This window comes from Ambystoma mexicanum, chromosome 4p (genome assembly GCF_040938575.1).
Source record: "Ambystoma mexicanum isolate Mex_15411 chromosome 4p, UKY_AmexF1_1, whole genome shotgun sequence".
Classification (NCBI taxonomy): domain Eukaryota; kingdom Metazoa; phylum Chordata; class Amphibia; order Caudata; family Ambystomatidae; genus Ambystoma; species Ambystoma mexicanum.
In genome coordinates, this window is record NC_090927.1 from 1,021,600,398 (window position 1) to 1,021,628,238 (window position 27,841).

Sequence of the window (27,841 nt, forward strand, 5' to 3'; positions counted from 1 at the left end):
TGGTCCGACCTCTGGGGGCCGCCGCAATAAAGCTCCTGAACTTACCTTGTGCCTCGCCTCTTTACTTCACAGATCCACACCTAGATGATCCATCCATAACACTGTGCCCCTGTACCTCCCTCCAGACCCACTGTGCCACATACTTCCATCCAGACCAACAACAATATGCCCCATCCCTCCCCCAGACCAATGTACCCCGTCCCTCCTATGAAACCCACATTAAGCCCACACCAAAGTGCCTGATCCCTCCCATCAAACACACACATACCTGCCTAACCTCCGGAATTTTTCCGGAGACTCCGGAATTTTAAGCATTTCTCCGGGTCCTGTCATATTCTCCACCTGATTGGCTGCCGCCGGTAGCCAATTGGGTGGAGAAGTGGCCGGGACCCGGAAACGGCGCTCAATGCGGCCCCCGACCTCTGTAATAGTGCTTTCAATCCATATAATTGGATTGAAAGCAGTATTATTACGGCGGCGGTGCCACGTTCATTTTGCTTACCAAAATCATTAATTCAATGCTATAGTAAGCAAAATGAAGGCGGCGCCTCAGCAGTAATAATGCGGCTTTCAATCCAGTGACATGGATTGAAAGCACCATTATTTCGGCGGCGCCTTCAGTTTGCTTACTATAGCATTGAATGAATTATTTTCAGTGCTATAGTAAGCAAACAGAAGCCACCGCCGCAAAAATGGTGCTTTCAATCCAATGACATGGATTGAAAGCACTATTATGAAGGCGGCGGCACTGCCTTCATTTTGCTTACTATAGCATTGAATGAATTATTTTCAATGCTATAGTAAGCAAACTGAAGCATACAACAACCGAGTTTACCTGTTGTGCGTGTGGCCGGAGCCATGTGCAAATGGGCGGAGTCTTGTGTGGCTGTGGGCGGGGCATAAATCTCAGGAATTTTGATTTTCAAATGTAGGCAGGTATGAACACACACCAATGTGCCCCCAATCAGACCCACACACAGACCAAGATGCCCCATCCCACCCTCCAAATCCAAACCCACATCGCGCTTTGAAACACTTGGGTATGGGCGCGCTATGAATAAAAATGTATCCCACCAATACGCCCCGTCCCTCCCATCAAACCCACACCAATCTTACAGGAACTTTCACGGTACCCCGAGGAAAATGCAAATTGTCATCTCAGCCAGCAAAAGCACGCAGATTCCGGTTGAGCTTAAAACGGCAACCGATGCCTTCCCGCTCAATAAAATTGCTCACGATGCAAAAACCACAATGATGACGTCTGACGCTAAGGTACGTGCCCAGAGTCACGTGAAGAAGAGTAGGCGGGGCGCTGCGATGGTCCGTTTCTCAAACCGTCAAAATACACATAAATACCCCCTTCCCAATATTGCCGATCTGCATTAAAGTAACAGTCAACATGCGATAACTTTAAAACTTAACCTAAACCAAATGTATGCACGAAATAACAATCAACTATAAGAAATGTGCTTTGTAACGGAGGAATATCCGCCACAAAGCCTTGCCTTCCCTATCGCTTGTGCAAAAAAAAGATGACGAAGATAACATTGAAACCCACGTGATAGAGAGCGGCCCACGTGATGAAGTGGAGGCGGGGCGTTGCTATGGTCCGTTTCTCGGGTGGGAACTAGACGCTACCCTTTACGAAACGCTCATGTCCTGATTCCAGCCAGCATCAGGTGAGTGAGTGCATGCGATCCAGCTATTGTAGTGAATTTTACATGCATTTCTTTTAGCATCAATTTACTTAGACGTTCTCACCCCTTTGTTATATTGTTAAGAGGAACCCTTTTGCAACCTCTGGAAATGCAGGTTGAAGCTTTAATTCTCTGTATTCTACTGATCACACATGTTGAAATTAAACATTGTAAGTACGTGACTTTATAAACATGTGGTTTTGAAATGACACAGTGCTGCCTATTGTTGTTGGTATCATAAACACAGTAGCTGCTCCGAAGCTCATTTACGGTACGGTTCAGACTCTGGAATACTCGCAGAAACAGTGACTGCTGTGGAGCTACTACACAGACCCGGCTCTGGTGTAAGTTGCTACATATATAATAATCAGGCCCGTTTCTTGACCTGGGCGAAGCGGGCAGCTGCCCGGGTCAAAATTTCCCCGGCGGGCGCAACTACACTGTTCCCTGGAGGGTGACATTTCCATGGGTGTGGGGCGCGATTGCCGTGGGGAGAGTAGCCGCAGCACAGTAGTGGCAGCTGCTGACTGGCAGTCACATAGTACTTGCGTAACGTTACGGAAGTCGGAGGCTCTCTGAACTTTCCCACCACTTGGGGTAAGGCATAAAATAGCACCTTTCCTGGTGGCTTTGTAATCAAGCAGGAACAACACACCACAGAGGAAAAAAGACAGCTGCCGTTGAGTGTTCCCGGGGTTGTATGCTATCCTGCGGGCCATGATAGATTGTGGGAGGCAGTGTTCGGCAATCTTCGGAGTCAAGCCCACTTGATGGCTACAGCCATACATGCAGCCCGAAATGAAAAGCTAATGTCATAGCCCGCCTACAGCCCCCCCCCCCACATCTCTATTGAGGGATTGGCCAGAGCTACCAGGTGGGCGTTGTTTTAGGGCCTTCACTCTGTCATGGGAAGCCGAATATCATACAGTATGGTATAATATATGGCTTCCTATGTTGTTGTTTTTTTAATACTGTGCAAAGTCTGGGAGCCTAGCATTCGCTCAGTTGTACATTTGCGCACATGTTATTATTTTAAATGGTATAATCATAAGAAAGGTTGTACTGTTACAGTAGATGGGGCGCTTAAACATGTTTTATGGCTTAATTAACCTTTCTATATTTGATTCCAACATCACACTACAGTCAAAATAAGAAAGGTTGTACTGTGACAGCAGATAGGGCGCACATGTTATTATTTTAAATGGTATAATAATAAGAAAGGTTGTACTGTTACAGTAGATGGGGCGCTTAAACATTTTTTATGGCATAATTAACCTTTCTATATTTGATTCCAACATCCAAGCACGAGGAATCACTGCAGGAGCCTCTCTTAAGGATAAAGGGGGAGGTGGGGCTCAGTCACACAACTCTGTCATAATGCAGGGGGGTGCACGGTAGCGTCTCCCTTCAGCATGTGTTATTGGGAAGGGAAGTCAACAGTATTTTACGTAATTGGTGTTAAGCTCCCTGTTCACCCCCGGCTTGGTAAACTGTGCACATTATCACACACTGCTGCAAGTGACTGGTATGGGCTGCGCTATGTCATGGATACACCACCACTGGGTTAATGAGGCTCAAGCCCCCTACCTAAAGTTTGGGCTGTTTGTATGGGGATGAAATGCAGACTAGTGAGAGTCTGTGTAATTCCTTTCCTTTTGTCCTCAGCAGCGCTGTTCTTCGGCATTCATGCATTCAGCCATCACACACTACAATGGGACATTTCCAACCGAAAGATCCCCTTCCACTTAAAGCTACAACTATCAATTCTGTGTCTGTTTCCAAGACGGATCTATGTGATTACTGTGCCCCAATTACTATGACCCCCACAATGTTGACTTTTTTATTTTAACCCCATTTTCACCTCATATATATGCTGGGAGAGACACCATCAGCCCCCCTACATGTATTATGGTAATTCGCATCCCCTGTCTCCCTGGGGTTAACTCACAATGACACAAGTCGTCATCCTGTTTAACGTTTAATCTGGTCCCTACCAATGTATCGGCACCACCTACCTCCTCCCTTGACACCCCCATACCTTTTCATTGTTGGGGTGCATGATATCATGGCCTGAACGCAACTATGGTAATTCACAAAACCTGTAACACACATCCTGTTTTATGTTTACTCTGGTCCCAAATGATGTAGAGGCACCACCTAGCCCTTCCCTGGATACCTCCATACCCTTTGATTGTGGGGGTGCAAGATTTCATGGCCTGAATGCACTTATGGTCATTTTGCATCCCCTGCCTCCCAGGGGTTAGCTCACATTAACAAAAGTGGACATCCTGTTTTATGTTTAATCTGGTCCCAAACGAAGTAGAGGCACCATCTACCCCCTCCCGGAACACCCCCATACCTTTTGATTGTGGGGGGTGCAAGATATCATGGCCTGAATACACCTATGGTAGTTCGCATCCCCTACATCCCTGGGGTTAACTCACACTAGCGCATGTGGTCATCCTGCTGTATGTTTAATCTGGTCCTAACCAATATAGAGGCGTCCCCTAGCCCCTCCTTGGAGACCCCTATGCCTTTTGATTGTGGGGGGTGCAAGATATCATGGCCTGAATGCACCTATGGTAGTTTGCATCCCCTACCTCCCTGGGGTTAACTCACACTGACGCAAGTGGTCATCCTGTTTTATGTTTAATCTGGTCCCAACCAATGTAGATGCACCATCTAACCCCTCCCTGGAGACCACCATGCCTTTTGATTGTGGGGGGTGCAAGATATCATGGCCTGAATGCACCTATGGTAATTTGCATCCCCTATTTCTCTTGGGGCTATTGACACTAGCGCAAGTGGTCATCCTGGTTTATGTTTACTCTGGTCTTAACCAATGTAGAGGCGCCCCCTAACCCCTCCCGGAACACCCCCATACCTTTCGATTGTGGGGGGTGCAAGATATCATGGCCTGAATGCACCTATGGTAGTTTGCATCCCCTACCTCCCTGGGGTTAACTCACACTGACGCAAGTGGTCATCCTGTTTTATGTTTAATCTGGTCCCAACCAATGTAGATGCACCATCTAACCCCTCCCTGGAGACCACCATGCCTTTTGATTGTGGGGGGTGCAAGATATCATGGCCTGAATGCACCTATGGTAATTTGCATCCCCTATTTCTCTTGGGGCTATTCACACTAGCGCAAGTGGTCATCCTGTTTTATGTTTACTCTGGTCCTAACCAATATAGAGGCGTCCCCCTAGCCCCTCCCAGAACACCCCCATACCTTTTGATTGTGGGGGGTGCAAGATATCATGGCCTGAATGCACCTATGGTAATTTGCATCCCCTATTTCTCTTGGGGCTATTCACACTAGTGCAAGTGGTCATCCTGTTTTATGTTTAATCTGGTCCCAACAAATGTAGATGCACCATCCAACCCCTCCCTGGAGACCCCCATGCCTTTTGATTGTGGGGGGTGCAAGATATCATGGCCTGAACACAACTATGGTAATTCGCATTCCCTACCTCCCTGGGGTTAACTCAAAGTAGCGCACGTGGTCATCCTGCTGTATGTTTAATCTGGTCCCAACCAATGTAGATGCACCATCTAACCCATCCCTGGACATCCACATGTCTTTTGATTGTGGGGGTGCAAGATATCATGGTCTGAGCACACCTATGGTAATTCGCATCCCCTGCCTTCCTGTGGTTAATTTACACTGACACACGTGGCCATCCTGTTTTGTGTTTACTCTGGTCCTAACCAATGTAGATGCACCATCTAACCCCTCCCGGAACACCCCCATACCTTTTCACTGTGGGGGGTGCAAGATATCATGGCCTGAATGCACCTATGGTAATTCGCTTCGCCTACCTCCCTGGGGTTAACTCACACTAGCGCACATGGCCATCCTGTTTTATGTTTAATCTGGTCCCAACCAATGTAGATGCACCATCTAAACCCTCCCTGGAGACTCCCATGCCTTTTGATTGTGGGGGGTGCAAGATATCATGGCCTGAACACACCTATGGTAATTCGCATCCCCTACCTCCCTGGGGTTAACTCACACTAGTGCAAGTGGTCATCCTGTTTTATGTTTACTCTGGTCCTAACCAATGTAGAGGCACCATCTAACCCCTCCCTGGACAGCCCCATGTCCTTTGATTGTGGGGCTGCAAGATACCATGGTCTGAGCACACCTATGGTAATTTGCATCCCCGGCCTTCCTGTGGTTAATTTACACTGACACAAGTGGTCATCCTGTTTTGTGTTTACTCTGGTCCTAACCAATGTAGATGCACCATCTAACCGCTCCCGACCCCCATACATTTTCATTGTGGGGGGTGCAAGATATCACGGCCTGAATGCACCTATGGTAATTCACATACCCTACCTCCCTGGGGTTAACTCACACTAGCGCACGTGGTCATCCTGTTTTATGTTTAATCTGGTCCCAACCAATGTAGATGCACCATCTAAACCCTCCCTGGAGACTCCCATGCCTTTTGATTGTGGGGGTGCAAGATATCATGGCCTGAACACACCTATGGTAATTCGCATCCCCTACCTCCCTGGGGTTAACTCACACTAGTGCAAGTGGTCATCCTGTTTTATGTTTACTCTGGTCCTAACCAATGTAGAGGCATCACCAGCCCCTCCCTGGACACCCCCATACCTTTTGATTGTGGGGGTGCAAGATATCATGGCCTGAATGCACCTATGGTAATTCGCATCCCCTACCTCCCTTGGGTTAACTCACACTAGCGCACGTGGTCATCATGTTTTATGTTTAATCAGGTCCCAATCAATGTAGATGCACCATCCAACCCCTCCCTGGAGACCCAATGCCTTTTGATTGTGGGGGGTGCAAGATATCATGGCCTGAACACAACTATGGTAATTCGCATTCCCTACCTCCCTGGGGTTAACTCACAGTAGCGCACGTGGTCATCCTGCTGTATGTTTAATCTGGTCCCAACCAATGTAGATGCACCATCTAACCCCTCCCTGGAGACTCCCATGCCTTTTGATTGTGGGGGGTGCAAGATATCATGGCCTGAACACACCTATGGTAATTCGCATCCCCTGTTTCTCTTGGAGTAATTCACACTAGCGCAAGTGGTCATCCTGTTTTATGTTTACTCTGGTCCTAACCAATGTAGAGGCATCCCCTTGCCCCTCCCAGAACACCCCCATACCTTTTGATTGTGGGGGGTGCAAGATATCATGGCCTGAATGCACCTATGGTAATTCGCATCCCCTACCTCGCTGGGGTTAACTCACACTGACGCAAGTGGTCATCCTGTTTTATGTTTAATCTGGTCCCAACCAATGTAGAGGCACCATCTACCCCCTCCCGGAACACCCCCATACCTTTTTGATTGTGGGGTGTGCAAGATATCATGGCCTGAATACACCTATGGTAATTCGCATCCCCTACCTCCCTGGGTTAAACTCACACTGACACAAGTGGTCATCCTGTTTTATGTTTAATCTGTTCCCAATCAATGTAGATGCACAATGTAACCCCTCCCTGGACGCCTGGATACCTTTTGATAGTGGGGGTGCAAGATATCATGGCCCAAACACACCTATAGCAAATTTAATTCTATCCGCCGCTACCCACAGGAAACCCTGTGATCTTCCGGCTAATGGCGGACGATGCCGGATCGTCCGAAACTCTGGAGACAAACTAGTTTGGATCTTTTTCAACCATCCGCACTGCTACCACGTGAGCATATGGCTCTTTAGTAACGTGCATGCAATGGATGGGGTTGCAGAATAATTCTGAGTCCAAATAATGGAACCAACTCGGGAAGATGGCAAAGGTACTGTTTTATTAACAATTATCCAAAACAGGGAGGTTACAACGGACATCAACGGACGTTCGCTCAGGCTCTTGACGATTTTCTCATAAAAACATCCTTATATGCAAAGAATACGTCAGACGTGATGTCATACTGCATGGCAAATAATAGGAAACCTATCAAAGGCTGTGATAGGCTTAAGGGGAACAACTAAGTATACATTGCATAGGGACTAGGATTGGGATTTGCTTCCCACTGTCAGGTGGAAAACTTATGCCTACCTCTTAAAACTTGTAAAGTACACAGTTTATCATTGGTCTTCAAACTATAAGGCCCTTCACTATATGGCCCTCTACAGTTGGTTGGCACGCTCGTGCCATGTCTGGAACATTCGGTTCACTTATCAGCACGTAAACTCAAACCCAGGTGCCAGGAGTTGGACTGGACATTACCTCCCCACCCAATTAGCCCAGCATCTCTCATCAACCATGGCTTCTGCCATGAAGATTGTTTTAGAAATTGGCCTTGCAAAGTATCCTTGTCTGTGGGAATATATGGGAGTGCAGGCTCTCACTATCGTTGTTCTAGGACTCCAAGCTGAACTCTATTTCCATCCTAGGCTCACATGACAGGAGACCATGAATTGGCCCATTTTGCAGCAGCCAACATGACCTCTGACCCTTTCAGTACAACTCACACAAAGGGAACTTATGTATGTGTTATTATTGTGTTACAATGCAATAATACTATTATGTCCGTGGCACTAAATCATAGATATGTACTGTGAATCATTTAAAATTCCAATCTGAAGCATATGTGATTGTGCACTTCTAACAGGCAGGGGACCTGGGTAATTGGCGTGCAGGCCAATGGTGGTATATGGGTGGGAGCATATCTATTCTCTGTCTTTGCATCAGGTGGTGTGGGTTTTCTTGACTGTGTTTGTGTTTCTTTTTGTCACTTTGGTTGGGTGCATTCTGGTACATGTAGTGATTTTCGTATTGGTGTACGGAATGGATGTTGTTACGCATGCACTGGATCATTTTCTTCAATTGAGACACACCTGTCAAGCCCTTGCACTCACGCATGCTATTACTGTGTTGCACCTTGATTTCCCCCTCTACACTTGCACGTTCAATGCACTCACTAGCAATAGTAGGTTTGTCTCCCCTTACCTTTTTTTATCATTACTTGTTGTACTATTGTAGCAATTATTGATCCTTGCTCTAATTCATGGTCTACCTTCCCCTTTACCCACCTTGTCTGCCCTCTGTGCGCTTTCAGGGTGTTTTGCTAATTGCATGAGCGCAGAATATTTGAACAACAAATAAAGGAATGCAAACACTGCGCACAGCCACTGCTGATCGGTGTTATACGTGCCCATAATTCAACAGTGCACATGCCCTTGTAGTTACATTCACCCAGCATCCAGTTACACAGTCCACTGTGACGTGCCATGTACCCAGGCAGCGTGGAGTTGCGCAGCACCGTGGAGACATGGGTTGAACCAGGACATCTGGCACAGCAGTTGGTGATGAGGTGGTGGGCATCACACACCATCTGCATGTTCAGTGAGTGATAGTTTTCCGTTCCGGTAGACTGCCTCCACAGCATGCCTGGCCACCAGCTCCACATGTGTTCCGTCCAATACACCTATGATATAATATGGGATTTATAACGCGCCTATACACAAGTGTTTCAAGACGCGATGAAGCAAGGGAGGGGAAACAAAGGGAAACAAAGACAATGGTCTTACTAGGCCAGGTGACATTGAGATCGCGCAAGTGCAGGGGAGGGGGGAAAGGGAAAAGTGCGGGGGAGGAGGTGGCTGTGCAATACATAGGATCAACAGTAAAAAATAAATTAAATTTTAAAAAAAAGGTAAAAGTGCAGCCAGCTTGTGGCAAGTGCAGGGGTAAGTGCAGACATCAAGTGTCAAGAGCTTGTAGGGGACTGTAGGGATACAGAAACAGCCACCCAAGTGCAGCTGTTGCCTGGGAGGCAGTGCAGGTGTGCAACTGGCGGGGGAGGGTACCTGGGCCCGAGATCAGAGGGTAGCCAGGTGACCAATGCAGTTTCAGTCAGGAGTTCAGCAGGGGAAAGGGGGAGAAAAGAATCAAAGAGGAAGGTCTTGAGGTCCTTCCGGAACCGGAGATCGTTCTCCTCAAGTTTCAGGGAGGCTGTTCCAGAGGGAGGCCCCAGCCGAAGAAAGAGATTTACCACAAACTCGTTGCTTGGAGAAGCGACTGACCCTGAGGGAGTTCGAGGTGGGTGAGCGAAGAGCTCGACAAGGAAGATATTTAGGAAGAGAGAGTTGAAGGTATTGAGGCCACAAGCCTCAGAATGCCTTGTGGACAATGCAGAGGGTTTTCAACTTAATCCTCGCAGCCACTAGGAGCCATTGCAGAGATTTCAGTCCTGGAGAGATACGATCCCTGGGCTTGAGGCCAAAGACAAGTCTTGCAGTCCTGTTCTGGATGAGTTGCAGAGGGCGCAGAGTGGAAGCATGCAGATTAAGAAAGAGGCATTAGTGCAGCCTAGAGAGAACCAGAGCTCTAGAGACAGTGAACTTCTGGAGGAAGGAGAGGAAAGGAAGAATACCTCTGAGGAGGTGCAGCTGGTAGTGTGATTTCTTAGAGATGTCAGAGATGTCAGGAGAGAAGGAGAGTGGGGAGTCGAAGATGACCCCGAGGTTTTTAGCCTCACAGGTGGGAGCAGAAAGAGGGCCAAGAGAGGCTGGCCAGAGAGCGACAGTAAAGGAGGGAGCAGGTGTGCCGATGAGGAGAATCTCCGTCTTACTGGCATTAAGGCAGATGTCATTGGCGACGCACCACACCTGGATAGCAGACAGACAGTCAGAGATGAGAAAGGGAGAAGAGGTGGCAGAAGGGAGCCTGAAATGAGTGTCATCCACATAGCACTGAAAGTTCGGGCAGAGAGCAGCAATGCGGTGGGCAAGAAGTGCCAGGTATTAATTGAACAGCCAGGGAGAGAGGTTAGACCCCTGGGGAACACCACAGGTAGAGATAGAGGAGAGCAAGGATCCTAGTTAGACCTGGGAGTGTCGATCGGAGAGGAGAGAGGTCAGCCAAGCCAGGGCCTGATCAGTGATCACGGAGACAGTTGAGCAGGATGGCATGGTTGACCATGTCAAAGGCAGAAGAGAGATCCAGTCATGCCTGCAAGGGCATGGAAGGCAATTTTAGTGGCATTGACCTGGTCAGCAGTCCTGAGTAGGATGATGTGGTCTCCAACCTGAAACAGGACACGCAAAAAACAGGGTTGCAATATCCCATGCAGTTCACCCACAGTGTGTTGGTATGTGCCCGTGGCTATGAAGTGTAGCACAGACACTAACTTGAGTAAGTGGGGGGTATGGCTGTACGGATATGTTTATGTTCCTGTTCATTTTGTTGTTTCTCTTCTTCCAGGAAAGGTTTAAGTGCCTTGCCTTTTTTTTCCTTCATAACTCTTTTTCCTTAATCCCTTCTACCTCATATTCAGTTCTTTTTGACCTTGGAATAGTTGTTTAATGTGGTGAGAATTTCTGTGTTGATTTCTTTCTAAAATGTGAAACTGGTTTAGTCACTGTATGGATTAGCAACGTTGGGTGGCATGGTTGATGTTTGGAGAGGTTTTTTTCTTTTGATCTTTGCTGTCTTTAAAGGTGGGTAAGAGCCAAAGGTGAAATTCTCTATTTCTGTAGCAGACCGTGAACCAATAAGATTCTATCCAAAATAAAAAAAAGATGCGTATTGGTACAAATTTACAACCATTTGCTTCTTAAATATCCATTGTGAAACATGTTTAAAAGTTATCGAGGGGGGTGTGGCTTAGGGGGCCCACACACGGATGCCTCCTTAACAGTCTCCGGACATCGCCGGGCCTTCAGTGTTAATGGCGCCGTCATAAGTGTCGCCAGAGCCTAGAAATCCTCACTCTGGCTAGGTGAAGCCTCGAGGCATGCATGGACCAAGTTTCGGCACCCGCAGCCCTCGCTGGACAGGGTTGGGAATCCTGGAATCAGCGGAGCGGGGACCACACCAACTCCAACATGGCGCCTGCAACCCTTGCTCGCCATAAACTGAGCAGCTGACCCTCTTCTCCAGGGTAGAGATGCGTGGGTCTGGGACTGTAACTTGCACTAAGCTGTCTGACCCGAGCTTTTCCTTTGGGGTACCTGTTATTTTTTCTCTGCATCTTTCTCCGCTCTTCCTTTGGGAGCTGCCTTGAATTACATGCTTTCTGCCCAGCTGGTGAGTGCTCTGGCAGTTGGAGGCTTCCCGTGAGGACTTGCCAGATGCCTGACTCATTGCTTGATGCATACGGAGCATCTCCTTGAGGGCTTTGGTTGGTCCTAGGTGTGTGGTGCCTGGGTGTGCGGTGACTCTTACTACATGGGTGATAGTGATATCTGTTGGAGTCCCTGTGCATGGATTACATGCTGCCTTATCTCTCTTCACGAGCATTGTAGTTAAGAGCCCTCAGTCCCTGTGCACAGATCACATACTGCCTGATCTTTCTTTATTGGTGCTGGGGCTACCTGCGGTCCCTGGATTTGTTACCTGGAGGCTGTGATGGCAAAGAGGGGAAATACCCCTACAGATGGTGATATTGCGTGCTTGGTACATGCCTGTGAAGGACCTAAGAAAATTGACAACGCTGTCCTGCTAGTGCAGTGTCCCCAGGAGAGGGGAGAGGACATGGCTCTACCAGCTACCAAACCGGATCTGGCTAACCTGCTGAGGGAACTGAAGCGGGCACTCCAAAACAGTGTTGCCGAGCTCTCCTCTAAAGTTGTGACAATTGACAAACGCGTGACGGAGGCAAAACAGTGTATTAGGGACATTGAGGACTCTTTCTGAGCAAACCTTGGAGTCTTGCGATGCTTCCCAATGCCTTCCGAGGTGTGAGGCCCTGGAACACAAGCAGGAGGACATCGACAATCATTCACGACGTAACAATGTCAGGCTACGCAGCATACCTAGATCTGTAAGTGACTCAGATTTGCTGAATTAGGTCTGCACCCTCTTCCGGTCTCCTCTCTGACTGTCTGAGGATGCCAAGGTGGAACTGAACCATACCCATAGTCTTTGAGGGTCTCTCTGGGATGGATCAAGCCAGCCACCTGATGTTCTCAGTAGAGTCAATTTCCTCACGTTTAAGCAGCGCATCATGGAAGCAGCACGTGCAGACCAGCCTTCACTTTTCGGGGTGCCGACCTTCAGATATCCCAGGATCTGGCGACTTTCACAATCCAGAGGCGCAGGATGCTTTGTCCACTTACTGTGTGGCTCAGGGAGGAAGGTATTAATTTCAGATGGGGCTTCTCCACTGCTCCGTTCTTCACTTTGGAAGGGAAACATTGGTCAATAACATCACATCAGGATGCTTAGGATTTACTGTCATCATGGCCATCTGGCCCTCATGAGGTTGGGTCCCTAAGCCACAGAGGGGATTGTGGTCAAGAGCTGGTAAGGTGCAAAACCCTGCGGGCCACTCGGGAGTAAAATGAAGGTGATTGGCTCCTCGCAGGTGAAGTAGTTCTGGATGCTTTTTTTTTTACTTATCTCTATAGGTTCTGGTTGAAATTGAAATTGATATTTTATTTCTATCGCGCTCATACACAAGTGTTTCAGAGCGCGACAAGGCAAGGGAAGGGGAACAGAGGGGAAACAAAAACAATGATCTTACTAGGCCCAGTGACATTGAGAACGAGCAAGTGCATGGTAGAGGGGGAGAGGGAGAAGTGCATGGAAGGGGGATCAAAAGGAGAGTGCGGAGCAATGAGGAAAAAAACCATAAATAATAATAAATAAATTAATAGATAAAAAGGCAACAAACAGAGGGAGTGCAGCCAGCAAGTGGCAGTGCTGGGTTTAAGGCAGCAGGCTGGGTAGGTCTGATAAGTGCAGGAAGAACAAAACAAAGGGGTAGGGGCTGTATGGATACAGATACAGACGCCAGTGCAAGGGGTGGCTCGGAGGCAGTGCATGCGGGTGGCAAGAGGAGCAGGTACCTGGGCCCGGAGGAAAGAGGGTGGCCAGGTGCATGGTGCCGAGGGAGAGTAGAATCAGCAGGGAAGAAGGGGGGCAAAGGCAGAAGCAAAGAGGAAGGTCTTGAGGTGCTTCCGGAACCGGAGATGGTTCTCCACAAGTTTCCTCAAGATGGTTCTCCTCACTTGCACTGTTTGGACGATCTAGACTCTGTGAGCGGATGGACTTGGCGATGGCATGAATATTCTCTCTATTGATTTGTAACTGTGTTTTGGTCTGGCGACAGCAGGCAATAGCCCCGGTCTGTGATAATAGCTCCTTTTCTGAACCGTTTTTATTTTTATACGAGTCTTTCTTGTTGGTGGGTGTGGGATGGCCTTTTTTGGAAGGGTACTCGTAAATGTTGAGGTAAAATTGGATGCGGGATGGTAAGAGTCATGATCAGTTCGCTACTTGTAGAGTGTGACACCTGCTTAGTTTAAGCTTATCTCTTATTTCCACTTAGCACTGAGGTCGTGTTAGCGGACTCCCCGTTGGGCCAGAGTTAAAGAACTTGCTCTTAATGTGCACGGATTGAACTTCCCCTTAAATCTGTGTTGCAGAGATTGAGGGACCAGGAATGTTCCATAGCCTTGTTACAGGAGACGCACCTGTGTCACACTGATTTTCGTAGACTGCGCAATAGACACTTTGCTAAACAATATCTTGCCTATTTCAGTACTAATAAAGGTGGAACAGGGATCTTTGTTGAGGTGGGAGAGAAGAATGACCGGGGGGGTCGGTTTATAGGGGTCAAGGGCTTGTTAGGCGGTCATCTGTTTACTGTCATATCTCTTTATTCCGCTAGTGAGAAGCAGGGTGGATTCCTGGTGGACTTTCTGTCGGAAAGGACTGCTTTTGCAGATGGACAAGTGATCTTGGTGGTGGGGGTAGGGGTATTATAATGTAGTACCTGACCCCATGATTAATCACACCCACCCTCTGCTACAGACTTTAAACTGGCCCAGTCTTTAATTAAAGTTCTGAGGGAAATGAATCTGGTTTACTTGTGGAGGCTATTGCACAAGGGAGAACTTGACAACACACATTTTACACGCATATAGGACTTTCTCAAGGATCAATCTCTGGCTCATATCTCCCTTTCTCCAGCATGGGGTCTGGCATGGATTCACATGCTCGTGAATATTCCCCGTTGTCAGGCCGGGAATCCTCAGTAAAAGAATAAACTGTTTGACTTGCACTTACAAACTGTCTTTCTTCTATACACCAAACACTGAGCTCTGGGTCATACTGTCCCCAGCCAATGACTGCCCTCTGCCTAAGCCCCTCCACTGGCAGCCATCTTCACATTTTTACCGCACGTTTAAGTGTTGGGAGTCCTCGTGTTGTGCTCAGAGAGCTTTTCTACGTTTTTGCGCTTTTTCGATAAAAAGTTTCTATTTTTGTCAAATAGAGCCTGTGTGTTCTTTCGTTCCTTTGACCGGCAAGCAGGGATCCGTTTGTCGGCGTCTTTCAACGCCCCTTAAGGGCAAGAATTTCATGAAAGAGTTTCATGGAAGATTCCAGAACGCCATTGGGCCTACATCGCACTCCGGACCATGTCGGAGGAGAAGAAAGAGGGAGACTCCCTCTTCAAGCTCTGCTCCAGCTGCGGATTGAGGAACTTGTTTGTGGAGGACAAACACTCTCAGTGCCTCTACTGTCTCCATCCGGACCACAGCGAAGCATATTGTGAAATCTGCCTTGGGTTCTCCAAGCGAACCATCAAGGACAGTCACAGTAGGTTGGTGGCATGGCTTAACGCCAAGGCCTCTACCCTGTGCGGCAAGCAGGGGCATGCCTTACCCAGGACCGGCCGGTCCAAAGAGCTGGCTTCTAAGTCCTTTGAGGGTGCTCGATCCGCTAGGTCCCAAGACAAGGCCAAGTACCGCAAGTTTGTTTCCGTCTGGGTTTCTGCACAAGTGGGTCCCACGATACGCAGCGCACGTTCATCTTCGCCATCTGCCTCCATCGCCAGTCATCGCTCCAGCTCCTCCTCGAAGAGGAAATCGGTTAACCCAGGGAAGCTGCAGGAAAAGCAGGAGAAGACCAAGGCACAAGGAAAGGTGTCCGACCTGCCCCTGAAGGCCCAGGTGGTCCAGACTAAGTCATCCTTGAGGATCGAGCTGGTGGCGGCCGCCCTCTCGAAGGAAAAAGGGGCTTACCTGGTCCAGCGAGTGGGAAAAGATCTCCACCGACTGATGGGTGCTGGACGCTCCCACCCACGGACACTCTCTAGAGTTCCAGCAGAAGTGTCCGCGGATACCACTGGTGGCCCGGCAGGAGCAGCACATCCCTCCGCTCCTGTGGGAAGTATGGGCCATATTAAAAAAGGGGGCTATAGAGCTGGTTCCGATGTGACTGCGGGCTCCGCAGTCTACTGCAGATACTTCTTGGTGAAGAAGACTGGGGGCTGGAGGCCCATTCTAGACTTGCGGCGCCTTAACAAATACATCAAGTCCCAAAAATCCATGATGGTCATGTTGCAGCACGTGCTTGGCCAACTGGAGGAAGAGGACTTCTTGTTGTCGCTGGATCTGGAGGATGCATACTTCCACATCCCCATTCACGAGAAGCATCGGAAGGTCCTGTGCTTCGTAGTACAGGGAAGGCACTACCAGTTCAAGGCCCTTCCCTTCAGACTGAATTCGGCACCCAGGATGTTCACAAAAGTGCATGGCACCAGTGGTGGCCCATCTGCGCCTACAAGGGATACATGTGTACACGTACCTTGATGACTGACTCATCCGCGCCAAGTCCAGGGAAGTAGTAGTTCAACACACGGAGAGGACCGTCCAGCTGCTGACAGATCTGGGGTTCTCTGTCAACTATCCAAAATCCTGCTTGATACTATCGCAGAACGTGCTATTTCTGGGGGCCAGGCTCAACTTGGTCTCCTGCCTGACCGCCCCCTTGGAAGAGAGGATAGTGGCCATGCTGGGCAAGGTGCAATGGCTGTTGACACTGAAGACTGCCACGGTGCGGACCATCAAGTCAGATGGGGCATGCTTGTATTCAGTGTTCTCCAAATAAAACTATAAAAATTCTCTTTGGTTATCGACCTCCTGGCCCAGCACAGGCTTTCCTGGAGAAATTAGAATTATTTCTGGCAGACACAGGGAATAAGCATGACAAGCTGTTATGTTTGGGGGACTTCAATATATGGGCTGAGGAGGTGACATCTGGGGATGGGAGAGAATTAAAGGAGACCCTGGAAGCCCATGCTTTGGAACTTCTAGCATCATCCCCCTCACATTGCCAGGACCATTGTCTTGATGTCCTGCTATATCGAGGGAAGATAATTTGTTATGTTGAGACAATCGCAATATCATGGACAGACCACTATGCCATAGTATTTGAACTGAGAATGCATAAGAAAACTCTGGAAGTGCACACGGAAAATTGGATGGGGGAGTTCGGCAAGCTGAAAGATTTATTGAAAATCTCAGGGGAAACTCTGAAACATGCTTTGGCACAGATTGAAGAGGCTCTTCCATGTGAGGAGTTCTTCAATAAAGGCATGTAAATCATGGCTATGCTATGTAATGTACAGGCCCCTCTCCAACAAAACAAAGCCATGTAACCCCTGGTTTTCGCCAGATTTGGCCAAGAAAAGGGTACAGGCGAGATCTTTAGAGAAAAAAATGGAGAAGACATCGTACAGAGAGCATTTTAGAACAGGTCAAGAGCGCCTGAAGAGAATATGGAAAAGCCATTTTTGATGCCAAAGCTAAATTTATAACTGGGAAAATTGACAAAGTCATGAACAGGCCACGGGAATTGTACGCTGCTATTTCCCAGTTAGCAAATCCTGGGTGTACGTCAGCAGCACCTGAATAATTACAAGCACAGGCGGATGCTTTTAATAATTACTTTATAAATAAAATAGAGCTAATACAAGGAAAGATTATGGAAATTAAACCATTACATCCCCAAGAGGATCTGGAAGTAACAGAGGAGATTAGCCTAGAATACATATCTCATGATGAAGACACTGGGACGGATCAGAAGCTATTTATGTTTACGAAAGTATCTGAGGAAAGGGTCTGCACCTTGCTCTCTGCGTTGAAGGCTACTAATGATGTACTCTTCGTTATTCTATCTTCAGTAGCTAAACTAATAGCTCCAGATATTACCCCATTTATCACAAAATGTGTTAACAAATCTCTTACATCAGGGGTAGTACCGATGATTCTGAAGAAATCTGTGGTCACGCCACTGCTAAAAAAAACAAATTTAGACCGTAAGAATTTCCAGAATTACAGGCCAATGGCAGGATTGTCATGGCCATCGAAAATTCTGGAAAACATTGTGACAGCTCAGCTGCAGGAACATCTGGATCAGGAGAATCTGCAATCCACTGCAATCCGGCTTCCAACCAGGTTTTGGGATGGAGATGGCGTTGCTGACGGTCTGGGACTATCTATTGGAGACGGCGGATCAGGTGGGCGTGTCCCTGTTGGTCATGTTGGACCTGTCCGCCGTCTTTGATACGGTTGTCCATGGGACCCTGCTGAAACGTCTGAGAGAAGTGGGTGGAGTAGGGAAACAAGCTCTTCAATGGTTTGAATCTTTTCTCTCTAGAAGAGAACAAAGAGTAGGATTTGGAGATTTCTTGTTAGATTCAGGATTACAAAGCTGTGGAGTCCTGCAGGGGTCGTCCCTTGTCACAGGTTTCACCCTTTCTCACCTGCTTTCGCTGCTTGATGGAATCCAGAGGAGTTTTCTTCTGTACGGATCGGGTCTTGTACAAGCCTGCTCTGCCGTCTTCGGCTTCCAGTGTTTGTTCAGCTTTAACGTCCGGGAAAAAAATGAGGAAACTCCAGGAAGACCAGGAAAGGAGAAGTGCACTCGGAGGCGGGTGCACAGAATCCGGGAAGAAGGCTAAATAGGAGGAGGGAGGATAGAAGGGAAAGCGGAGGGTCCAGGAATCAGGAAACTACAGAATTCCGCAAGGCCAACTTCAGAGCACACGTCTGGCCACAGCAACAGTAGCGTTGAGACGCGCGGGCCGCGGGGGCATGGCCATTTTATAGAACATGCTGCCTCGGACGTAAAGACTGGTAGGCAGCGTTCTGTGTGTACGGCCATGTTGGAAGTAGTACAGAGTGTAAGCCCCGACGCGTCAAGGACCAGGAGGTCCAGAAGGGGCATGTCTGATGGTTCATGACATCCCTCTCCCCACTGCTTTTTAATTTATATTTTAAACTACTCATGGACATTCTGAGGAAGCACGGCATACAGTTTCACTCATACGCAGGTTTTCTTGAGGATACAGAATCTAGAGGAGACGCACGAAATAGTTGACTGGTGCCTACAAGAAATACAGGCTTGGATGTGTGCGATCCAGCTACTGCTGAATGTCAGCAAAACAGAAGTGACTCTATTTGCTTCGAAGCACAATCTGCAGAGGGAGCATTTACACTCCCTATGTTTTCTGGGGACACAGCCGAATTTCTCCAAGAAAATAAAAAATGTAGGCTGTGTCTGGGAGGATAACATGGGAAGTGGAGCTCAAGTTAGTGCAAAGGTACAAGCAGCTTTCCACTCACTACGCCTATTGAAACATATCCTACCATTAATTGCGAATGAGGACAGAGCGGTAGTCATTGGCACTCTGGTCAACTTGAGGTTAGACTATGGAAATGTATTGCTGTCGGGTATACCAGCCTATCAGTTGCGAAGACTGCAGGTGGCCCAAAATGCAGCGGTTAGGCTGGCGTGTAGGTAAAAAATCAGCTCCAACCTCTAACTTAAGAAGAGCCCTACATTAGCTGGCAGTAAAGGAGATAATTGAGTTTAAGGTACTCTGCTTGGTTAATAGGTGTGTTAACAAGACAGGAACACAATATCTATCAGATAAAATCAGGAGACATGTTCCTACCCGACTACTGTGCTCAGCAGATCAAAATCTGCTTCATATACACCACACCAGGTATATGAGCAAAGGGGACCGCAGATTCAGCGTCTACGGTCCAAGAGCATGGAATAAACTACCCAGAGAAATCTGTGAGATTAAAACCTGTCCGGCATTCCAGAAGGCCGTGAAGACCTATCTGTTTTATTAGAACTCTCCTAGACCTTAACTGGTGTATTTCAATCTCATATGATTAAGTGGATTAAGACATGGGCCTCATTACGAGTATGGAGGTAGCCATGCCGCTTTTAGCGGCATGGCTACTGCCATACCGGGTACCGGATCCGGGTTCCTGGAATGGGGAAATACCGGGCCATTCCGACCTTGGAGGGCCCGGTATTCCCCCATTCCAGGAACCCAGACCCGGTACATCCCTATTCCCATTTGAGCCCCCATAGGGCTCAATGGGAATAGGGAGTATGCTAACCACGGGCCCGTTAATGACGGGCCTGTTGTAAGCATCCTGGTCTGCTAGCGGGTCCCACTAAGGACGCCTGGTTTTACCAGACGTCCTTAGAGGGACTCACGAGCAGACCTCGTAATGAGGCGGTAGAGGGTTAACGGCGCCGGCAGCTCTACCAGCGCCGTTAACCTGATCCGGCTCTGCAGGTTGCGGATAGGACCCCTTCAGGAATTCCTGGACGCTTGGTGGATCCAGGTGCCTGGAAGCTTTGCAGACAAGATTGTTCTCGACGAGGAGTTCCGTCGAGCGATAAGGTGGTGGGGCGTGCGCTCCAGCATTGCCGGGGGCACGGATTTCCAGAGCCCCCCATACCAAGAGACAGTCACCACAGACGCGTCGCTGGAGGGCTGGGGAGCCCACACCGGACGTCTCCACGCCAGAGGCCTGTGGCTACCATAGGAGAGGGCTCTCCACATCAATGTCCTGGAGCTGCGGGCAGTGTTCTGGGTCCTCTAGTCGTTCCTTCTGTCACTCAAGGGCAAGGTGGTGAGGGTCTTTACGCACAATACCACCACAATGTTCTACATCAGGAAGCAAGGAGGTACCAGATACCCGGCGCTCTCCAGAGAGGCGCAGGACTTGTGGCACTGGGCCGTCAGCCAAGAGATGTTCCTCATTCCTTTTCACCTGGCTGGAGTCAAGAACACCATCACCGACTCCCTCAGCAGGGAGCTGCGCTCTTGCCACGAGTGGGAACTTCGACATGATCAAGTGAACAACCTCTTCCTCAAATGAGGCAGACCCCAGTTCGATCTGTTTGCGACAGCGATGAATTCCAAATGCCAGAGATTCGCCAGAAGGTTCCACCAGCCGAGGAGCATGGGGGACGCGTTTTCCTTTCTGTGGGAAGGCCTGTTCTGCCGCAATTCCCCTTCCCCGTTGCCTCTCCTGCTGCGAGTCATCAATCAACTCAAACGCAATCATCCTCATCGCCCCGGCGTGGCCGAGTCAGATTTGGTACCCGGATATTCTCAGCCTGTCAGTGTTACCCCCGGTCAAGCTGCCGGTGGTTTGGATCTGCTCGCCAGAGAAGGAAGCGCAATCCTACATCACGACACAGGATCGCTGAACCTGAAGGCTTGGCTCCTGCAGCCTTAGGGTTTGGAGTGTATGAGCTGCCGGCGGACTGCAGGGAGGTCCTTACCAGGGCCAGAGCATCGTCGACTCTTCATTGCTAAGGGCACAAGTGCAAACATTTTGCAACGTGGTGCCGGACGCAGAAGACCAACCCTCTGAATATCTCAGCTCTGCAGATTCTTCCGTACTTGTACTTGGTCAAGGCAGGGCAGACGCACGCCTCTATCAAGGTGCTTCTGGCGGCTATCTCCCGCTACAACAGGTCTCCAGGACGGTCTTCTCTTTGGTCCCACCGTCTAGTCAAGGAGTTCCTCAAATGACTGTTTCGATCATTACCGCCGGAGAAGGCCCCTACCCCGGCGTGTGAACTCAACGTGGTGCTGACGAGGATCATGGGGGCTCCCTTCAAGCATATGCATCAGGCCCCTCTCAAGTTCCTTTCCTGGAAGACAGCTTTTCTCGTGGCCATCACCTCTGCCAGGAGGGTAGGTGAGATCCAGGTCCTTTCCTGCGAACAGCCTTAGCTGACTTTTCACAACACAACGGTGGTGCTGCGGATGCACCCCTCCTTCATGCCAAAGGTTCTGTCGGAATTCCACCTCAACAAGCCTTTGGTGTTGCCTGTGTTTTTTCCAAAACCTTTGTCGCCGGCTAAAAGGACTTTGCACTGGCTGGATGTGGCTTGTGCGCTGAAGTTCTATGTGGCACGCACAAAGTGTTTCCGGAAGACATCTCAACCATTCTTGAACTTTGGTCCTGTGAACCATGGGAAGGCCTTATCCAAGGCTTCCATCTCCAGCTGTCTCTCCGGCTGCATCACACACTGTCACTGGTTGTCAAACCAACCGTTGCCCGGCCGTCCGAGAGCCCATTCTACCAGAGCGATCGCTGCGACGACGGCGTTCCTGTCTGGTGTGGCCCTGCTGGACATCTGCAGGGCTGCTACGTGGAGGTCCGCGCACACCTTTACAAGATTCTACTGCGTCCACAGGGATTCCAGAGAGGAGTCCAGGGTTGGCCAAGCAGTGCTACGCAACCTGTTTGCTTGAAGGTGAGCCTGTTCCGGAGGGAAGAGTATTTGCTTCTGTTGAGCCTTGCCACCTCCTGTGGTTGTGTAATGTTGTACTGCTATGTATTCTTTATTCATGAGCATGTGAATCCATGCCAGACCTCATGCTGGAGAAGGAACAAGTTGCTTACCTGCAACTATTGTTCTCCAGCATGGGTCTGGCATGGATTCACATGCAAACCCTCCCTCCTGCCCCTCTGTGGCTCTTCTTGGTCATACTGCCACTTTATGGGCTATTAAATCTGAAGATGGCTGCCAGAGGAGGGGCTTAGGGAGAAGGGCAGTCATTGGCTGGGGGCAGTATGACCCAGAGCTCAGTGATTGGTTTATCGGAGAAAGACAGTTTGTAAGTGAAAGTGAAACTGTTTTTTCTTTTTGATTCCCGGCCTGACGACAGGGAATATTCATGAGCATGTGAATCCATGCCAGACCCATTCTGGAGAACAATAGTTAAAGGTAAGTAACTTGTTCCTTCTGATTCCATTTGTATCAGAGGTACTCATTGCTACCCATGTACTCTCAGATCATGCAGCAGTTGAGTGTACACTTTCAGTTGATAGGTTGTCCCCCGTTAGCAGGCCCCCATGGAAGCTGCACGACCCGGCCCTCTCAGATTTGGTGTTCAAAGGACTCCATAACTAAGGCAATAACTGATTCTTTAGGGAAAATAGCACTGCTACCGTTCCGACTGCCACGGTATGCGACCCTATGAAGGCAGTGATTAGATGGGAACTGATTGCTCACACGACTGCTTGCACTTATAGGAATAGAACCCTAAGGTAGGCACTTTAGGGGGAGATGCGCGCTTCAGAAATGCTTCATAAGCATTTCAATTCTGTCATGGCCAGGAAGGGCCTACGGGTAGCGTGAAATAAACTATAAGCACACTTAGCAGGACATACGGCCAAATCGATTATTCGTGCTAAGCAATCTTATGCCATGGGTAATATGGTGAATACATTTCTGGTTCATAAATTGAAAGCCATACATACAACAAATACTACAGCAGTGCTGGTAGACTCGGGCATAAATATTCAGTACAGGGAATCGGCGAAAAGGAAGGTTTCTGAATGATATTTACCCACAGAATCTGCAGCAGACCCGCCCCCCCCCCCCATTTCTGCGACTTACGCCAGACTACCAAATCAGACTCTCGTCTACTGGTCAGGAGAACTTAGACACTCCTGTAACCACGGAAGAGGTGGCAATAGCAATAGTTTCTCTTAAACACAGGACCCCTAGTCCGGATGGTTTCTCAGCATCGTTTATACGATTTTTCAACCACAACTACTCAAACCTTTGACTAACTTATCCAACTTGTTTTCCCGGAATTTAGGGAGGGTTACTCCTTCGATGGAGTCAACTACAATTTTAATACTTAAGCTGGGGAATCCCACACAGGATTGTCACCCATACAGGCCAATTTCTTTGAACCTGGATGCCAAGTTGTACTCTAAGGTGTTGGCCTCGAGGTTGGGGACGGTTCTACCCCAACTGATAAATCCGGATCAGGCTGGGTTTATTCCAAAGCGAAGCACACAAGGCAACATCAGATGAGTCTTGGATATCCTTGACCTAGCCAGGAGGGGATAGTCTTGCCCTGGGAGTACTCACACTGGATGCTACTAAAGCATTCGACAGAGTGCACTGGCCCTACCTTTCTGAGGTTCTGCTTACTTTTGGATTTGGCCCGTTGGCTAACTACCATTGACCTTTTACTCGAATAAGGGTTAATTGCCCCTGTCCCTATCGCTCATGGAACTAAGCAGGGTTGTCCACTGTCTCCTTTGATTGTTGCTCTTGTAATGGAGCCATTTCCGCAAAGGATCAGAGACAACTCTGAGATCACAGGGACTGAGGTAGCTTGGGTGCAACACAAAAGGCCTCTTTATGCCGATGATGTCCTGCTCATGTTAACTAATATACCAACCCCCCTTGAGGCTGTCATGTCTGAATTAAGATGATTTGAACTGGCTTCTCTGTCAATTACTAGAAATCCTTGCCATAAGTGTGCAATTGCCCAAGCAAGTCATTGCCGCTGCGAGATCCACCTGTCGAATTCCGTGGGCATCTGACACTATTGAGTACCTGGGGGTGAGGATTCCTGTTTCCCCGCAGGATGTATATTGGGTCAACTTCCCAGGGTTGCTTAAGGATCTTGCCGAAGATCTTAAACGTTGGAGTAAGCAGGAAATATCACTGATGGGACAAATCGCTGCAGTAAAAATGAATCTTTTACCCAGATTCTTGTATCTTTGTCAAGCCTTGCTAGTTAAGATACCCAACCTTGAAGTACGTATGCTGCAGCGTAGCGTCCTACAATTTATCTGGGTGGGCAAAAAGCCTAGAGTTCCAAAAGCTGAGGTTTTAAGCGATGCCCGGAGGGGAGCACGGGCGGCTCTGGACTTCCTCAGGTATTATGTGGCTGCTCGGGTTACGCACATTTTGGCTTGGAGGTCCCCTCCCAGATGGGTAGCTCTTGAGAAAGCCAACTCCTCCTGCCGGTTATCTTTCTTACCCTTTATCGACAATACTAAACTCCCCGATCTGACACACACTTGAGCTCGACAAAAATCTTGCTGTATTACTGGCACGTGGCTTTTATGAAGAAGTGGGTGAATCGGGTTTCAGACCGTGCTCTCCAGTCTTTGGTAATGCAGAATTCTCCCCAGGATTCTTAGGGAATAGTTTTTCAAATTGGCATAATGGGGGTCTGCATAGCTTGCATCAGCTGTACCAGGAGGGCTCTCCTCTCTCGTGTCCGAATGTAAGGCTCAATTCTCACTAACCGAAGGCGAACGATTTAGATATGGTCATATTCGGCACTGGATTTCACAACTGTGAGGAGCCAGGTGACCTGCGAAGGTGAGAGTATTGGAATGTACCCAACAGTATGGCATAGATGGGGGTAGAATCTCATGCTTTTATAAATTTTTGGGAGGCAACTTACTAACCGTCAGATCCTCCTACATTGCCATTTGGAAAGCGGATGTGGGACCTCCTGTCGAGGATTTATGGGAAGAGATCTGGGCTAGAAACCACGCCTCCTCTAGATGTGTAACCAATAGGGAATGTATGCATAAACTTTGCTACAGATGGTACCAGCCTCTGCTAACTTTCCATAAAATGAATGCTGCTTTGAATTCGGCTTGCTGGAGGGGGTGCGGCCTCGGGAAGCTACTTTCATATGTGGTGGTCCTGTCATGTGATCCACACTTTTTGGGTTGCTGTGCTGTCTCACATTAAGGAGAGAACTGCAGTGGACTTACCCCTGGCTCCACTAGTTGGCCTATCGCGTTGCTCAGTGGAAGATGTGTACCCTAAATCGGGTTGCAGAGCACAATCGGCTACACACCAATTTTTAGCAACTGAAATATAAATAGCACGATCGTGGAAGGCTCTTATGGGGCCAGTATTGGCACAATGGTGGATGGAGGTATGGGACATCTTGGTTGACGAAAAAGTTACAGCATGTGTAAAACAATGTGCTGCCTTGGTATCTAGATTTCTGGCTCCCATTTGTTGACTATTACCAGAATTTTACCTCCCTAACTTTTAAACCGTCTCTACTTTCAAACTATTCCCTGATGTGATGTCCTTGGTGTGGTACTTTTTTTATTTTAACAGGGTTATGCATTTTCGCATTAGCGCCTCGGTGGTGGGATGGCTTGTTGGACCCGGGAATGTTGTGCATTATGCATTCAGCCATATTTTACTGTCTATGTATGTCTCGCATCCTTGTTTGAATAAAAGGTTTGGGAAAAAAGTTATAGAATTTTGCTTTTATACTTAACAGATACTTCATTGTTCTGATATTGTGAAATGTGTAGGCTTAATTGAGCTGCAACAAGAATGCTGTGTGACTTGACTAGTTTATATTTGTGTATGATTTTGTATTATCTGGGGAGATGGTTTATATTTATGGCCTGTATTGTTTGTCTAATTGTGCATAGGAGACTTTTAAATATTCATGTTCGTGTGCAAGGTTTGTTGGTAACCAAAGCACAAATGGAAAAATAAATAAAAAAAGAATGCTAATCCATGCACTGGGAGAAATTGTTAACCCTGAGGTGCAGGCCCGTTTCTTGGCCCGGGCGAGGCGGGCTGCTGCCCGGGGCGCAACCGCCAGGGGGGTTCGCAATTACCCTGCTACACTGGAGCCTCTGGAGGAGATAAAATTCCCCAGTTTGTGGGGCGGCGCATTGCCGCGGGAAAAGTTCTGTGGGTCAGGTACTGGCGCTGCCCCTTCCGACTGTAATGTCACAAGTACTACGTAACATTACAGAAGTCAGAGGCTTCCTCTGACCACTTTTGCGCCACTTGGGGTGGGGGCATAAGCACAACAATTAAAACACTTCAGGTCCCCCTGCAGCTAAAACCAGCTCCTCCCATCACAATGCAGGCAGGAAACTGCTAATGGTGGGCCATTAGTCACTGAATGGTTTCGTGCTGACATTGTGTTGGGAGGGGAGGTAGTGTGGGGCGTGGGCGTGCACTGTAGGCAGCTTTGCCTCTCCCAAAATAATAGTTTAAAGCGGCGCTATTTCTTTCATGCTGCTTCTTTTCCAAACTTGATATCAACTCCACTTTAAACCACTTCCATGGCACTGGTGATGAGTTACTTCATTATGCTGAGTTTTGATCAGTGTTGCTGAGTAAATATTCTTTAAGCCATGACCCGGTTCATTTATTTATTTATGCAATGTTTGTCGGGTGCTTGGACACAGATTATTTATTTATGCAATGTTTGTCGGATACCTGTATCCGACAAACATTGCATAAATAAATAGGTACCCGACAAACATTGCATGAATAAATAAATAATCCGGTTCCTTGTCTCCTTATAACAAGTCAACAGTCAGACTTTACTGTATCAAAGCATGCACTTGATTCCCATTGAAAGAATTTTAAAGTGATTGTTTATTGTGTTCGGGTGTCTCCTTGTCATTGCCCTTTTGGCTTAGGTTGCCTCCAAACCCCCTTCAGCATCTTGTGTTCTTTGATGGTTGCATATACTGCATCCTGTGCCATATTCATGTTCTCTTGGTGTGCCCAGTCCTCATTATCTGCAGCCTAAGTGGGACTAGAGCATACAATTGTCTTGGGCACCAATGAAAAAGTAGCCCACTGTTGCAAATGGCAATTCATTCCTTGCGTAACAGACTGTTTGACTTTGGGTAGGAGTCCCTTAATGGTGTAGTTTGGGAGTGGGGTGGGGTGCGATGCAGTGGGGATGGGGCGCGGGGTGCGCTGGGGCTGGGCCGCGGGGTGCGGTGGGGCTGGCGCATTGGGTGCGGTGCGGTGGGGCTGGGGCGCGGGATGGGATGTGGGGGGGTGTATTCCTAGTGTTTCGCTCTGGGCACCAAATGGATTAGAAACTACCCTGCTGAAGTGCGTTATAATGGTTTTCAAACAGGCAACATAACTGTGGAAACTATGATGACCATTCTCCGTGATAAAGAGAGTGGAATTAACATGCAAGGAGGATTCATGACAAGTGGGAGTATGGCATCCATCCTGCTACAAGACTGCAGCCTACCTTGTGTTCACTTATTTACAGGCACGCCTGATGCAGACAGGTGTGAAACCATTGTTCGCTAAACACTCCTTTTGCTTGGTATAATATTTCTTTACATTAATGTTTTGGCTATAGAACAGTGATAAAACACACAAGTTATGAAATAGTTAAGTTGACATTCATCACACAATGTTGTCCACGCACGAAGCCCCCAAAACAGACCACCTTGAGTTAAGCATTTCCATAAAACATTCAGGTGCTTCGTTTCAGCAATATAGTGATTAGCCCTCTCTTAATATGGCATTC

The 27,841-nt window shown here is 48.3% G+C and overlaps 1 protein-coding gene across 1 annotated transcript in view; it reads left to right on the top strand.

Moving 5' to 3' along the window:
• The first annotated feature begins 1,333 nt into the window (after window positions 1-1,333).
• Window positions 1,334-27,841, top strand: part of TBC1D32 (TBC1 domain family member 32) — a 2,506,374-nt gene continuing 2,479,866 nt past the window's right edge. Inside the window, exon 1 of the mRNA XM_069606604.1 lies at window positions 1,334-1,679. The gene's annotated coding sequence lies outside the window, so the exon portion shown is untranslated. The remainder of the gene's footprint in view (window positions 1,680-27,841) is intronic.